The 10,709-nt window shown below is 48.8% G+C and overlaps 1 pseudogene; it reads left to right on the plus strand.

Annotated features, from left to right (window-relative positions):
• The first annotated feature begins 1,394 nt into the window (after positions 1 to 1,394).
• Positions 1,395 to 10,151, plus strand: LOC124961267 (Golgi to ER traffic protein 4 homolog; annotated as a pseudogene).
• The last annotated feature ends 558 nt before the right edge of the window (positions 10,152 to 10,709 follow it).

The following is a 10,709-nucleotide window of genomic DNA, read 5'->3' on the forward strand; positions in this document are numbered from 1 at the left end:
TGGCAAATAACTAAACCACTGATTAAGGTCAGTGAAGTACCTTGACTGTGAGGAGTTCTTATCTACCTGATTTAGTTACTCAATGGGAATGACTTGCTCAAAATGGCTTTATCAAGTTCACATGTGAGATACCTCTGTGCTTCAGCTGCAGAAAGCTGTGTCTCATCTTTATAACTTTCTGACCTTTTCAATATCCAGTCACTCATTAATTCATCCAACAAGGATGTATGTATCAGACTCACACCTGCCTCTGCCACCTGAGGGCAGTCTGTAAGGCTCTTGGCTGGGGTCACCAAGGTGCATGTGTATGCTTGCGCTCCATTATGTATATGCGAAGGAAGAAACTAATGAATTCCACCCACAACCTTTGTGCTGAGCCCTGGTAAATTCTGTCCATGATGCCTGGAGAAATTTTGTTGCCCCTGTCCACTCAACAAACACTAGCCACCTTCCCCCAGGCTCATCCCTCAGTGAAGGCTTCTTGCCCACCATCCTCTCTGGGCTGCCACTCCCTCCTCCGGTCCCAGAGCAGCGCTGCCTCTCCTCTGTAGCAGGTCTCACAGGATCACTGCTGATGGGCAGGTCTCCCTCTGGATCCTGAGCTTCTTCAATCAGACTTCCCTGCTCATCCCTGCCTGCCTAGCACAGGCCAGGCCCATCCTAGGTGTTCAGTGCCCTGTTGATTAGCATGGCACCTGTGATGAGCTCTGGGAGGGAAGAGTCCACAGAATCAAATCAAGAATATTTATATTCCTAATTGAATTGAGTCCTCAAACCTTCCGGCTGAGACTCATACAAGTTGGGTTTCCCTTATCCGAACTACTTGGGACCAAAAGCATTTCAGATTTTGGAATATTTGGATATACAGAATGAGATATCTTGGGGTGTGATTCAAGTCTAAACATGAAATCCATATGTGAATATACCTTGCACACACAGCTTAGAGGTCATTTTATGTATTTTTAGTGCACCTGTGTTTTGAACGTGCTCATGGTGTGAAATTTTCATGGTGTGAAATTTACCTATCCACACTCCAGAAGTTCAACCTGGGAGCTCTTCAGATTTCAGATTTTTGGATTGTGGATGTCCAACCTGTAGTATCTTTATTTCCCCCTGAAGCTGCACCTCAGAGGAGCTTGTTTTCTTGCAGAGTCCCCTGTAGTGTGTCTCAAAGGTAGAATAGAAATCTGAGTATGCCACGCAAGGCCACTATTATTTCTGCGGCGGCTCACTCTGGCTGGGGAGGAGAGGAATCATGGTGGAAGGAACAGTAGAATAGCACACTAAGTAGAAACAGATCAAATAGAGGTACCAGGGGAGACAGGCTGGACAGAGAGGAATGCTGGGTGCTGCTCTAGAGCAGGGTTCCCTACCTGGAGATGGAGGAGGGACAAATGGGGACTGCTGGAGTAGCATGGGACAGTGTGTCAGGGTCAGTGTGGAGGGGGTCTAAGATGTTCATTACATCTTTTTGTACTTTTACAGCCCTCAGAATATAAACAATAACTTCCCAGAAGCTCCTTCCTTCAAGGCAGGGGGGGCTTGTATGGTTTTTCAGAAACATTAGAATATTAATCAAGGTTGGTTGACCAAAAAGAATTGAGTTGATATCACTGGAGAAAGGCATGAAGCTTCATAGTACAGACCCCTTGAGATGCTGATACACCCGAAGAGAAGCATCCCTGCGCCCTGCCCCCTCAGTCACCTGGCCTGACTCGTCCTGGGGAGCCCTGGTCACTCGTGCGGCATTTGTTTTGTCTTCCTTGCACATGGACTATATGCACATTCTGAAAACTTTGGAGAGTAAAGAAGTTTTAAAAACCAAGAAAATATACCCATAATTAGAGGCAGTTACTATCTACCTATTTAGTATATTTCTAACCTGATGGGTTTTTTCTACATAACCTTCAAAGCTGAGCATATTGAAACATTTTTGTGTTCTTTGTTAAAAGATAAACTAAAAGTGTTTTTCATGTCCTCATAACTGTGCTTTTATCAAGAGTGACTTTTTCTACCCACTCTTCCAAAGAGCCTTTTAATACAACTAATAAGAGCTGACCCTTATTGAATAATCAACATATGCCAGTGATTCATCGTCCCCAGGAGACCCTGTCCTGGAGCCCCACTGCCCCTCAGCTTTCAGGTGGATGGCATGTCTCCCCCACTTCTTTGTGAAGCACCTGCATAGGCAGGCCTCCACCGAAGATGGAGTCAAGTCCTGCCTCCATCTGCTGGAACTCCTGAGCTGCCTGAGGGAGGGGCTGCTTTTCACCTCCTGTCTGTGGGCACAGGTGGGTCTGCTGTGCCCCTCCACTGGCAGCCTGACCTGTTGGCTGGGAAGCAGCTGAGACAGGGATGCAGCTCCTGTGAGGAGGGCCTGCCCAGCAAGGTGGCTGTCATTCTTTGGGACTAGTCTAGTTTACATTCTCCACTAGTGGTTGAGCATATTTAACATGAACATCCGTACCCAGTTAGGTCAGCATGCAGTGTCTATAGGGTACACATCCTGGGCTCCCTGCTCACACGTTCCTTCTCTTTGCAGATACATATCCCAAAGCAAGATGCAGAGGCCCGAGAGCTCATGTACTCAGGAGCATTGTTCTTCTTCAGTCACGGCCAGGTCAGCGTATTTGCCCCTTCCTGTGTGCTCTGCTCTGGTGGGAGAGCTGAAATGAGAATGGCCAAAGAAAGCCCTGGTGGAAGGCATCAGTACATCTGTGGCTCTGGCTGCAAGTGGAAGAAGGTCCTCTGTCCCTGGCTGCAGATGCTTTACACTCAGAGTCCTTTTCCTGTGGGTCATTCATGGCTGGTATCTCAAGTGCTGGATTTGTGGGTGTTGGGGTGTTACACTACACATGTGTTTCCTTTTTAATTTTTAGGAGTAGATGGATACAATACCTTTATTTTATTTATTTATTTATTTTTTATTTTTTAAAATTTGAACATTTTATTGCTCCAATTTCTAGTAATTTATTATTAGATACTCAAATTTTTATTTATGTATATTCCTTGATGGTATATTTATTTAAGTAAGATATATTATAATTGGAGGACAAGAAAAAAATGTTCAACTACATTAGAAACCTTTATTTTATTTAGTTATTTATTTTTATGTGGTGCTGAGGATCAAACCCGGTGCTTCACGTGTGCTAGGTGAGCACTCTACCCTGGAGCCGTCACCCCAGCCCTGTACTTGTAATTTTGATCTAAACAGCTCTCTCCCTTTCTTATTTGCTCCATGACTGGGAGCTTTGTGATTGTGCTGCATGACTGAGTGGTCTGCATGCAGGACAGGGGTCCTCAGTTCCTGTTGGTGCTGGTGTGTTCACAACTGCTGTCTGTAGAAGGAACACCACCAGCCAGCCTTGTCTGAACTGCTCTGAATGATTCAGGTCTGTTGCTAACTTTGTGAGTTTTGTTTATTTGTTTTGTAGCAAAACAGTGCTGCAGACTTATCTATGCTGTCTTGGAGTCCCTGGAGAAGGCAGAAGTGGATGTGGCTGATGACCTGCTGGGTGAGGACCCCTCTGTGTGGCAAGCTGCCCCATTGTTCTGATGTAGCACCTCCCTAGTTACTTCACCCCCTTCATTGCCCGTGTGTCAGTCTCTGGTGCTCTGGGGCACATCTTGTTCTGGAGGTAGCTCCTGCCCAGTTGGAGTGGCCATGCCCACCCAACTGGCCTGCTTCAAGTGCATGGGCACATAGCAAGACATACAGAGTATGACAAAGTACTGACCCTGCTGTGACAGAGAGGTTGGTGCCCTGTGACCAGAGACTAGGCTTGTTGTTCTGTCCTTTGGGGTGAGTGTGCAGTTGGTAAAGCTCTTCTGTGGTCTGCTGGAAGACTGGGGAGACCCCACTGCCTCTCATGCCCTCGTGGCTGGAGAAGGGAACACTTTGGACCTCTGCCTGGTGCAAAGGCCCATCCCTGGCTTGCTTCAGGGCTAGCTCTTCACCACAGCCCACCCTTCCTAGCATGACCCAGGTAGGTCACAAAAATGAAAGTACTTGTCTGTAGCACTTTGGGGCATGCAGCATTAGCAGACAACCTTCAGTTGGAGTGACTCTGGATAGCCCTAGAGTCCATAGAACGCACACAGGTATACCCACCAACTTATCAGTGACTTCTTTGCATTCTTTTGAAATTAAATAATTGTGTTTTCTTTTGTTTTTGTACCAGGGATTAAACCCAGGGGCACTTAACCACTGAGCCACATCCCCATCCCTTTCTTTATCTGAAGATAGTCTCATTAAGTTGCTTAGTGCCTTGTGAAATTGCTGAGGCTGGCCCCAAACTTGGAATCCTCCTTCCTCAGCCTCCTGAGTTGCTAGGGATTTCACGTGTGAACCACTGCACCCAGCTGGAGTTAATAAGTTGGTTTTGCAAGATGCACAGCACAAAGAGCAGAGCAGTGTCCCTCTGTTTTTTGAGTTTGGTGGGTTTTTTGTTTAGTTTTGTTGTTCGGATTAAACCCAGGAGCATTCTGTCACTGTGCTATACCCCCAGACCTTTTTATTTTTTATTTTGACACAGGGTTTAGCAAAATTGCCCATGCTGGCCTCAAACTTGCGATCCTTCTGCCTCAGTCTTCCACATCACTGAATTACAGTTGTGGCCACTGCCCACTTCCCTCGTGTTCCTTGGGATGAGGGTTTGTTTGTGTTGTTTTCAGAAAATCTGGCTAAAGTATTTAGTCTGATAGATCCAAATTCTCTGGAGTGAGTGGCTTTTGTATCCAGAGCCCTGAAGTGGTCCAGTGGAAGGTCCAGGAAACTGGGCCATGCCCAGCTCCACCAGCTGCTGGCCCTCATCCTGTGGAAAGATAGGCCTGGGGTCCTCCACTGTCGAGGGGTAGGCAGCTCTGCAGCAGGGTTGGCCAGCTTGCCTCTCCCTGGCTGGACCAGACATTTCTGCCTGGTACTGAGTTGCCCTGGGGGAGAGCTACACTGCTCCAGGAGGAGCATCAGGACAGTAGCCTGGTCTGCCATCTTTGGCTCTAACCACCAGCCCCTACGGAGCATTCAGATCCTTGCTTAGTCTGCTTGTCCCTCTCGTTCTTCCTCCTGGAGCAGCTCCTCCACGGCCTCATTCTCTGGTTCTTTTCTCAACAGTTCATTTTCTAATGAGGTGTTTGTGGCTTTATTTGGCCCATGGGGTGGGATCATGGATGTCTTGCTTGGGGTGGTCAGTGTCTCTGCTCAGGGACTGGAAGAAAGCACTCAGTAAAGGTTTTCTGTGACCTGAATGGCACAGTTGCTGGGATGTGATAGTGGCATTCCTGGGGACAGCTGGTATCTGGGGCCCTGGTGCTTGGACTCTTGGCCTGTGACTGTCGACAGGAGGGAAGGCTACACTGGCAGGCAGTGGAGACGGCAGGGTACAGAGTACCTCTTCCTCTGAAGCCCTGGGGATTATGAAAGTTGGGAGAGAGTGGCCTCCAGGTAACACAGATTACTTTTGAGTGAGACCTCAGGCAGCGAGTGCCTCTTGGGAACAGTTGCAGGCTAACGAGTGTCACCATCATTGGATCACCTGTGTGTGTCAACAACCTGGGCTGTACTCCTCCCTCTCGTCCACCTGGCTGACAAAGCCGGGTGCTTACCATGGACCACATTCTGTTGACAAAGGGATTGGCAGCTGCTGCCTACAGGGCACTGGTAGCCCTGGCAGGAGGAGGGCCCAGTGTTCTGGTATAGCAGGGACAGCCTTTCCCTGCTGAGAAGCAGAGTCTAGAGACCCACCTAAGAACAAGCCAGTGATGGTGACTTCCTCTGGGGATGGGGTGAGGTGCTTGTCCCTAGGTCATGGGGCTTCTGCAGTATACTCAGCACTTGCTGGGAGCTGGGAACTGGGAGCAGGACCAGCTCAGGTGGGGCTGCTGTCCATCACAGCCCCACTGTGACATTGTCACTGTGTGAACAAGAGTTGATCTCGTGTTTGGGTTTAGGTATGCACTGTCTCCTCGTGTGGATGCCCCCAATCCAAGAGGTGATTTTGGAGGGTGCTGGGGGACATATGAGACAAGAGACATGACTCCACATAAGTCTGACTGCCATGAAGGCAGCTCAGGGGACAGGGATCCAGTGTCAGTTCCTTTGAGGTGGGGGAATACATACTCTTACAGCCAGTTCAGAGGACGGGAAGGGCTCTTAGGGTGGCATTGGGTCCGGGGTGTGAAGGGTGCTTTTATGGGTCCAGGGTAGTAAGCCCAGAGTCGGGTGTGGGGGTTACGAGCAGGTGTGAGAATTGGATGACCCAGGCAGGTGTGGTGGCACATGCCTGTAATCCCAGCAGTTTGAGTCTGAGGCAGGAGAATCGTGAGTTCAAAGCCAGCCTCAGCAATTTAGTGAGGACCTTAGCAACTTAATGAGAGCCTGTCTCAAAATAAAAAATAAAGGACTGGGGATGTTGCTCAGGTGTTGAGCACCCCTGGGTTCAATCCCTGTTACCAAAACAAACAAGCAAAAAAGAATTGGGTAACCCGCAGGGTCCTCTGTGGTATCAGGGATCTATGGGAGAGAAGAGCTCAAGGTACTGTTTTGGAGGAACTCATTGTTAGGATTTCTTAAGGTTCTTACATGGTTTTTTAAGTTGCTTGTTTTTGGTGTTGTGTTGTTTTTTTATACTGGTGTCAAACCCAGGAGCACTGATCCACATCCCTAGCCCTTTTTATTTATTTTGAGACTGGGTCTCACTAAGTTGTTGAGGCTGGCCTTGAACTTGGGATCCTCCTGCCTCAGACTCATGAGTCACTGAAATTTCAGGTGTGTACCACTGTGCCCTTCTTAAGTTGCTTGTTTATAAAAGCAAAGCATCGGGTTGGCAGTCTTCACAGCGCATACCCAGATGCAGCCATCAATCAGGCACCTTCAAGTAATCAGATGGATCAAATATTAGTCATTTTTTGTCCCGCCTCATGTGCATTTATGTTTTTGGGAGCAGCTTCACACAGCTCGGAGAATTGAGGTCTTGCTGGGGCAACTTCTGTTCTTCAGCTCTCTGGCATTTGTTATTTGAACACAAGGAAGTTGGGGATGTTGGTGTGAGCAGTCCTGTTATGGTCAGATGAGCCTTGTCACTGGTTTTCACATGGGGTTGTAGTGCGTTGAGGTGTGCACGTGGAATGCAGTTGGGGACCAGGGAAGGTGGAGCCTTCAGCAGTCTCTGTGACATGTCTGTCTGCCTTTTTTCCTTTTCCCTTTGAAGAATAAACTACTACGAATCTCAGTATCACTTCCTGCACTCCACTGACGGTGAGGGCTGTGCTAACATGCTAGTGGAATACTCCTCAGCCCGGGGATTTCGCAGTGAGCTGTACCTGTTTGTGGCCCAGGGGTGCTACAGTAGGTATTCAGTGTGGCTTTGTGGCGTCTGCACCTGCGTTGCCTCCCGGGCTTCCAGAGATGGCTTTGAGTGGGCCACAGTGTCCCCTGACTGCAACGTGCTGGAGGGAGAGTGTTGGTTTACCAGAGCTGACCAGAGAGCTCACTTGTCACACCTGATCATTGCTCACAGTAGATGTCAAGGTGTCAGAAACTTTGAGAAGCAGGAGCTCTCTTTTAAGGGCTGTCTTCCCAGCTGTTCCCTTGGTCTCCATCCTTTCAGCATGTGGACAGGCTGCATCCTCCACTGCCTCAGCAGCCCTTTGTCAGGAGGGCCTGTAGTCTACTCTTGCCAGGCCTGCCTGTCCCATGGCTGATCTTTTTATTTATTTATTTAAATTTTGTAAATTGTTTATATTTTATTTATATATATTCTAATTAGTTATAGATTATGGTACAAAGCATTTGACACATCATACGTAAATGGAGTAGAATTTCTCCTTTGTCATGACAGAGTTACACAGGTTATGTAATCATATATGCACACAGGGCAATAATGTCCAATTCATTCTACTATCATTTCTACTCCCAATCCATCTCCCCTTCCTTCTCTCCCCTGTTTAGTCCAAAATACCTCATTCTCCCCCAAACCCTTATTGTGAATTAGCATCCACATATCAGAGAAAACATTCAGCCTTTGGTTCTTTGGGACTGGCTTATTTCACTTAGCATGATACTCTCCAGTTCCATTCATTTACTGGCAAATGCCATAATCTCATTCTTTAAATCGGAGCAATGTTCCATTGTGTGTGTGTGTGTGTGTGTGTGTGTGTGTGTGTGTGTGTTTGTGTGTGTGTGTATCTCAGTTTCTTTATCCATTCATCTGTTGAAGAGTTCGTTGAAGGCTGGTTTCATATTTAGCTATCCCACAGTTAATCTTGAAAGTATTTAAACATGTATAAGAGCTGACCAAGCCTTCTGGCTGCTCACTGGTGACACAGGACACATCAGCCAGTACCTTGCCCCTTCCAGACTCTGTCCTCTCCCTGTGATCAAGTTCAACTGCATCTCCACACAGATGGTGTCAAGCAGGGTCACAGAGGCCCACAGATGCTTTAACATCATCCACAGCTGTAGAGCCCTGCCACGCACTTGTCACTGTTGACATCTGTAACTTTAAAAATGAGTTGTTCAGACTAGGATTCCCCGAACCAGCTTGGCCATGCACAGTGCAGTGTCTTCTCTGGGCTAGGTTTGGCACTGCCTCATGGCCTCTGAGCTCTTTCTCCTTGACCTCTGGAGCTGCTGAGGGAAGTCCTTGTTGGGACTAATGACACGTTAACTAACTTAGGCTGACTCCTTACTCTCTGGCGGGTAAGCAAGATCAAGGGCTCAAAGACTGTTTCAAAGGTTAATGACGATAAATCAGACCACCGTCAGGGATTGGTTAACAACAGTTCCACGAACATAATCAGCTTGTGCTTGCTATGTAGTCCTATGGGACTCTCACCTGCGTGAACCCCCATGCCTTGCTGACCTTTCAGCTGATTGGTTCCCGCCTAGCCTCCACTCTACATAAAAGCTGTGTGAGTTCCTCAATAAACGAGTTCCTGCTGTGACTAGTTTCCCTGATGCATCTGATTGTCCTCTGCCTGGAGGGCTGGGTGCGGGTGGTCAGTCAGCCCTACCTATCCAGGTCTGGCCTTGTTGGGGAGTGCTCCCTTCCCTTGTCACTGGTCGAGAAGAGCAGGGGGGCTTAAGACCCCGAGAAGTCCTCCCTGAGCAAAATCCAGGCCGTGAAATCCAGCACCCCATGAAGCATCAGGCTGTAGCCACTTGTGCTCCAACCCCCTGCACGTGCTCAAATGCATAGGTACAAAGAGGCCATGCCTCAGTGGCTTCAGCAGACATGGGCTCAGGTTCTGGCCCCATTTCTTAATCTGTTGACCTTCAGCAGCTGTGTCCCCTTCCCAGGCTTAATGCTCATCCCCTGAAGGTGTAAAAACCCATGGCATTGGCGTGCACATGAGGGACGGCCCAGGGTGCAGTCCTGCCATGCCCTTGAACATAGCTTTGGTACCCCCTCTGGACCCATAAAATTGTGTCCTGTGTGGGTACAGGTGTGGACCAGGTCAGCAGCTCAAGGGGTTCAGGTCCTCCTAAGCATCTGTAAAAACAAGTCTTCCTGCAGTATTTCCACTCACCAGGGTGTTCTTATTTCCAAGTTTCTATGTTTAAAAAACAAAAACCATGCATTGGTGGTCTTCATAACATACATGCAGAAGCACCCATCAATGGAGGATGGGCAACCATTTGTTCAGCCCCTGCTCAATTTCATCTGGTTTCTGCTATTGGCCCTGGATGGGTAAGTCTGTCTGCTGGTGTGTGCAGGGTGAGCTTGTGCAGGCGCCATGCATGCTTCTGTCACTGGAACACAATTCTGGTACTTGTTGCAGCGGCAAGCTGGCCGTGTTCACGATGCATATGAGCAGTATCAGCCATCCCTCCAGGGGGACCCAGTGTACAAGGAGGTGAGGACTCTTAACTGTCAGGTCAAGGCAGCCACTGAGAGGAGGGAGCCTCAGTACATGGGTGGCCCCTGTGGACCCTGTGGGCTGGGGCGGTTCCACCTGGCCTACAATCTCGGTGACCCGGTGCTCTGCCTCTTGCAGTACCTCAACAGGATAGGTCAGCTGTTCTTTGGGTGCCACCCAAGCAGATTTCATCCTATGGAGGCTTGCTAGGTAAACTCTGCTGGCCTGCAGTGAGCTCCTCACCGGCTCCCCTGCTGGACCCTGTGGAATCCTTGACACATTCCCACAATTGAGCTGTGAATGGCCATCTGCAGGGAACCCTCTACAAGGGCTGCAGTTGAAGCTACCTTCTAACCTGCCATTGAACATCTGGCTGTCTGTGTGCAGGCAGGCCAGACTTCTGAGTGCCCTGCCCCATGGGGCGAGGCAGTGCAGTGCTCTGTGAAAGCCTGGTTTATAATTGTGATACTTTAAATGTTGTAATTGTGTTATTTGTGTAGTGAACCATATTTCACAGGGTTCAGAAGTACAGAGTGCCCACGTCCCAGCAGCTCCCTGCCTTGTCTCCTTGCAGGCACAGTTCTACCGTTTCACTCCTGGCAGAGGCAGCTCTGTAGGTTCCAGGGCACACAAGTGCTGCCCCTCACCTAGCAGGTGGCTCCAGGCTGTACCTGTAGGCCGCACCGCACGTATTCTTGCCAAAGCATGTGCAAGGATGGTTAGACTCTGCATGCACATAGCTGTGTTAGGCAGCATTTCTATGTGATGACTATGTGACTGTCACACCACATGCAGTATGCATCTGTGGCTCTGATGGAGACAGCCAAATTCCTCCAGGGCAGGGGCTTCCT

Source organism: Sciurus carolinensis, chromosome 12 (genome assembly GCF_902686445.1).
Source record: "Sciurus carolinensis chromosome 12, mSciCar1.2, whole genome shotgun sequence".
NCBI classification, from domain to species: Eukaryota; Metazoa; Chordata; class Mammalia; order Rodentia; family Sciuridae; genus Sciurus; species Sciurus carolinensis.